Genomic DNA, 6,557 nt, shown 5'->3' with positions numbered 1-6,557 from the left:
TATTGAAACAAGTTTTTGGATGAAAAAGTAACAAGTATATGACGCGTAGACATTTTATCTTTCAAATGAAGTGTTTATAATACCATTTCGTTCAGTTGTTTAAGAGCTATTAACGCTCAAAATCTCGGTCTCCAGCGTAACGCTTTCGTTCTCGAAACTTTGGTTTTACACCCCGGTATAGAAATGAAAGACGTAGTCCTACGTCAAAAAAATATAGCACCCCTAGTCCAAAGCCATTAAAAAAAGACTACAATCAATAATTACGAAAATAGAATCCATATGCCCTGCAAGTTCAATATTTTTCAATTAAAGCTCATTGGCTTCAATTTGATATGTCGATCATCTAAATCGGTTAAGTGGTTCGAAAGTTATGAATTTTTGAAAAATGTCTTTTTTGGGAAAAAATGGAAAAAAATTGATTTTTTGGACCACCCTAAAATGGACTTTTTCACATTATTAACAGACATTCACATGTTTTTACAGATTTTTTTTTAAAAATCATCTTGCATCTCTTCGTTCAACTTTTTATCATATATTTTCAATTCGCAGGAGTAAACGTTTACGTGACTCTGATTTCGTTTGTTTTTATTTCGTTCGGAAAAACGTTATGTCGAAGAAAGGGGACTTTAAAAATGCGTTGCTCAGTGAAAGGCTGAGATGCTCTTTCAGATATGCAATGGTCAAATAAAAAATTGACGGAAAAATGCAGTTCGTTCATTTTATACTTTTAATTATGTTTTCCTTTGATAAGAATACCCTTTTTATAGCGTTGATTATCATAAGAAAAATAACACTTCTAGGATCTTTTTTGACTTGAATTGGATCTTTTTTGACAGCCGTTTTGATACAGTCCGCACTACCCAGGTTAAAGGGGTTCTGACGTTTTTTCGAGCCCGGACAAATAAAACAAAGAATATTTTTAACATCCATTATTTCATTATTTGTTTCTGTATCTTTTAACTATACAACTAGAATTAACCCAAAAAACTATTCAAAATTAGAATAATTTTAAGCTGGAGAAGCAAGTGAAAATCTCAGTCACAGCGAATAATCGGAGAGGAGGATTTTTCGCTACCGCTTACAAGAGAGTTTACAACTAACGTTTTCTTTTTAATATGAATGATACAAAATAGCCTTCATCAAGGCTCAAGTTTAAATTTCTAGATGAGTAGATATGAGGAACAGGTGGAGCAGGACTTGGCAAGAATCGGTGCAGCCGGGAGTTTGAGAACTGCTGCAGTAGATCAAGTTTATTGGCGAAAAGTTGTGAATCAGATCTAATCTCTCAATGGGCTGAAGACTCATTGTAAATAAATAAATAAATAAATAAATAAATAGAAAGGAAACGGATACGAGGAAAAATTGTTCTTCCATTGTTAAGGTGAATTTCGAGTTCACAATAAACTGCAGTATGCGTTACGATTAGTTCTCCTTTAATACGCACAGAGAACGAAAAGGAAAATAGCTAAGCCTATGAATAGGGAACTGAGATCAGGCTCAGTCTCTTTTATCATCACCATCGGTCATCCCTTATGCATCAGCAGCGGCAGAACTAAAGTCTGTAGTGAAGAAATCACAAGTGTTTTTTTTAAGGTTAAACAGTTCTTTTATTTCGTTCGGCACACACGAGTCGCCGCGGGTTCTAGGTATCGATGATAATTCGATACCGACGGATGCCATTGACTATGGATTTGATAGTGAAGAATACGATATAATATGGTGTAGTGGATATTATATTACAGATCAAAGAAATCACATTTATGAAAGCAGGGTCTTATTTTTGCTGTGTAATTCCGAGGAGGAATCCATTCCTTCTCAAGCGTTAATAATCCTGCTCCGGATCAACGATGATTCCAACTGTCGAGGCTTGGGGAGGGAGTAATATTTGCGCTGGGTATTTCCGAGAAGGAATCAATTCCCACTTTGCGTTAATAATTCTTTTCCGGTTAAACGATGTGGTGTGATAATCAATTTATTCGAAAGATGAAATGTCTATGCTTATTACTTATTGATTGCTAAGTCAACGTTAGTCCTATATCAACCTTGCGGTTATATCAAAGATATAACCCACTTCTGAACCTACCTTGGAACGAAACAACGTTAAGGAAGCCCGTTCATGTCAATAACTGAAATCGAATATGAGTAATCCGTGGGTACACAAAAATCGTAACGCTTTTAGAACAGCTCTTGTAGATGGAGTGGTCCACCCTATCCCATTCCATTGAGCATTTTCATAGCCATAGCCGATTTTGCTTCAGCACTACGAAGGGATTTCTCTAGAGATAGACAAAAGGCAAAAATTGAAGATAGACTAAAACACGTGTAAGAAAAGCAGTTGTCAAAACTGAACTGAACATTCAAAATAACCGTACTTGTCAGCATAAGTGAGAGACATGAGTACCACCAAAATGCCACAAAAAATCTAGAATCGAATATACGTAACCCGCGTAAATTCGAAAGTCGCGATACTTTTTGAACAGACCTTGTATACCGTCCTGAATCATATTTCGGAGAGCTTCATATTTCGGACACTCTGTAATAATAATTTGAAATGCTTAGTGCCCTTAGCACGGACATGCTAATTCACACCATTGCCCACAGTGCACACTAGGGTGGCAATGAATGTATGAAAAAAATTACTCAAATTTAAAGAACCGAACCGATTTACATTTTGTTTATTGTCCCAAAAAAATTACAGAATGCAGAATTTCAGCTCAATCGGACATGATTGAACGGTGTTGTTTTTTCAGAAAACGCTGCACGCCGTGACGCTGTAGTGTTATATATATATATATTTTTTTCTGTATTATAGTGATTTTCAACTCTTTTGGCTGGTTCGTCACTTTTACTTCCATTTTTGGAAGAATGTCGGGAGTGAGAATTGAACTCGTGACCTTTAGCGTGAGAGGCAAGGATGTAACCACTACGCCAGATCGCCTCCGTGTAGTGTTATATCGAATCTATTTACTCAGTTCGCTCTCAATTTGTATAATTTGTCAATAAATCTAATGAACTAATCGTTATTCTTTTATCAGTGCGTTGCAAAAGTTTTTACCCGAATGGTGGAAGCCATGCGGAGCACCGTCTCATCAGCCTGCGTACGAGGTGTCTGGGCGGACGCATGATGGGTGCAGTTGCTCAGTGTGAGCACACGAACGACATAGTGGAATTGACCAAACAATAACCGGAACATGGTGGGGTGCCCATCCAGGAGACCTCATTAAGTTGTACAAAACAACGATATTATCAGTGTTAGAATATGGCAGTTCTTGCTTCCGATCGTAGTGGAATTGTCAAACCATTCATGTATTAGACTGTCAAAAAAGTCCTGCGGTATTTTTTTTTGAATTTTCATTTGTTCATAAAATTAGTTACAATCATCGCAATTTTCGACGACAGGCCTTCCGGAGCGTGGCGCATCTTCGACGACCTCTACACCAGAACGAAAACGTTGAAACCATCGTTGTGCGGTGGAAATGGAAACTGTATCGGGTCCATAAACTGCACAAATTTTATTGGCAGCTTGAGATGCATTTTTCCTTTGTCATAGTAGTACTGTAAAATATGTCGGATTTTCTCTTTATTTTGCTCCACATTTGCGACACTATAACTCACGAACGACTTAACCAAACAAAACTCTGTCAAGGACTATATTATAGCGCGCAAAAATACCTTTCCAACAAGCTATAGTATGACTCGATACAATGAATACAACTAGAACTACGCGTTTACAACGACACCTCGCAGAAATACCGCAGGACTTTTTTGACAGCCTAATATTTTACATTTCCCTCTGAAGTAAACTCTCGAGCATTTTCGCTAGGCAGTTTAAAATAGACATCAGGCGTTACGTTATGAAAGCTGCCTTCCCTGTGAACAGGGGGCTTCCAAGCCTCAGGAAAGATACCCTCACGCAGAAATTTGTTGTAAACCATTGCAACAGGTATGGCGAGAATTGCTGCACAGTTCCAGAACAAGATCCGGAGCTGGTTCTTTCGTTATATCTATTGAACTGAGTGCATTATAAACCACGTCTTCGTCAAACGCAAGGGTTGGGAACCATAGATTGTAAGATGGCATTATTTGCGCAAGATGAAAGTATCGAATGACAACGTAGTTCATGAGCAGACATTGATGAGCTTGGATGAGAGCTGAAGTTTTGCTGCCTCCCCGGTTTGATTGACCGATTCAATGGAAAATGTTCGTTGGTTGTTCCTAGGATGGCAATATGTTAGCGTTACCTTGCAGCAGCTATCGTGCATTAGCTTATATTCAGCGTAGGATGCAATTGCTTTGATTCTTCCGTACCGCCAATAAGCTAAGTTAATTGTAGCTTTGTTAGGATTGGTTTAGGTTCAGCGAAATCATCCAAATTTTTTCCGGATATGAATGAATGGTAAAACAGCTCCATTTTTACCGGAAAGTAGTGAAGTTGCGATAGTTCTAAATTCTCCCCTTTCACGGGTCCATGTTTCTGAGATTCTCCCGAATGACTGGGCATCTCTACTTATAGAAACCATGCAGTACTCAGTTCAATAATGCGATCATAATAATTATCAGGTTCGACACATTCACCTAATCCAAATACTTTAAAGCGTAGGGGCACTAGGTTGTTGTTGCACTGAATTTTCAATTTTGATTTTGAATTTTCAAATTAGATGGAGCTGCGTGGCAATGTAAATGGTATTCTTGAATTCGATGGAGACGCAAATTCTTACATAGCTCCTTATTTCCTTGTATCTACTTAAACAAGTAATTGAAACACGGTTGAATACCTTCACTTGCGACTATTTTCACGACTATTCCACAATCGAATGATAGGGGTAGTGGGGGTAAAGTGGTCACCTGTTTGTGTGGTAGTATAACTATTGACTATTGGCACCGTATTGATAGTCACCTTATGTTTGATGAAAATCATGACTTTTGAGTCATCCTGTACTTCCGTGGAGCTGTCGCATGACGAAATATAAATAAAAACAAAAATCGCTCTCTCGGTAGCCATTCGGCCGTAGTTTCGTGCGTTTCGAATTTAAATAATTTCTAGTTAAATTTAGTTTATTTAACCTGATATTTTCAACGAATCAACAGTTTGGATGACTGTTCACATATTCTAGGAGAGGTGAACAGATATTTTGTTCAATTTCAGCGATTACTTCGCATAGAAATTACTTTGTTGTTTGGGGGAAGAGTGGTCAGTTTAGGATTATTACTGACAATGTTCTGTTTTCAAAAGCTGATGTACCTAATCACCTTTTAAAGGGGTCCCTTTTGTGGTTTTGACCCAGAAAAAAATATGTGTGTAGGATCTATAGCATGAAATTCAAATCAAATATATCCTTCGGAACAATAGGTTTAAATATTAGAAGCAAAATGTGAAATGGACCGTGGAGGAGACTCAAAGTGAGATTTATTATAAAAAATGTAATACGCGATTATAATTAAATCTTTGTAGGATTTTTTAACCATCACACTAACGGAATAGAGTTGGTTTATTTAAATTGAACATCCTCCCGTGTCCAACACTTACTATTTCAGTAAGATTTAAACAAATTTGGACAAGAAAACACGCATAAATCTATCCCTTCTAGCATGATATGTGCGAATGACCACTTTGTCCCCTATAGATGAGGGTGCTAATGAATGTATGGGAAAAAACCGACCCTAAAATTTCAAAAAGTTACCCAATACAAAATGTTCACCACCTCGAAAAAACACCCTATGCCAAAGGGCTTGGCTGGGTAAGGGAGTAAAAGTGCCCCAAACCAAATTACCAGCTGTATGGAAAATATTGTATAGGGTACTAAATAGAACATTTTGGCAGTAGTACCATATATTTGAGTCCTCATATGATACACCATAGGATCTATGGTGAAAAATGCACCTTTTCGTTTTTTTCACGCTATTCTCAATAGCTTTGAGACACAAATATGAAAAAATACTGAAAGTACATCTTACTAAGGTGCAATGATCAATATTTCCAAACAATTTCTGCATCAAAATATCAAATATTAAAAAAAATATATATTTTTATTTTATTTTTTTAAATTTTGAGATTCAGTACTACTCTAGTTTGTATTCAAATTTCTTGCTATGTCTATTTGAGGTATATGTGATTTTTTTTCAGAATTTTTAGAGTGTTTTTCGCGGTATAAAAAAATATATATATTTTCAGGCATTTCAAAATTTTCAAAAAAAATATTACTAAATTTAAAAAATAAATACATTTGCATGTGTTGTTTTTTCCACATGTAGCGCAATTTTTTCTTGAAGTTTTGAGAGGATTGCGCGAAAAAAAATTATTTTTTTGTCGGTATATTTAGAGCGTTGTACAAATATTTTTTTTCTCGTATCATCAAATATATGAGATTATCTTTACATTGGATTTAGACAGTTTACCAAATTCATAGGAGCCATTGGTACAATAGAGCTCTATGAGAAAAAATAAAGTCCTTGTGGAAAGATCATTCGGATAAACTTAAAAAAATCCAAATTATAATTTTTTTTTATTTTAATCTTACAATTGAAAACCACGAATACAATGAAATAATCGAGTTCAA

This window comes from Toxorhynchites rutilus, chromosome 2, assembly GCF_029784135.1.
Source record: "Toxorhynchites rutilus septentrionalis strain SRP chromosome 2, ASM2978413v1, whole genome shotgun sequence".
Classification (NCBI taxonomy): domain Eukaryota; kingdom Metazoa; phylum Arthropoda; class Insecta; order Diptera; family Culicidae; genus Toxorhynchites; species Toxorhynchites rutilus.
This window is presented reverse-complemented; position numbering follows the sequence as displayed.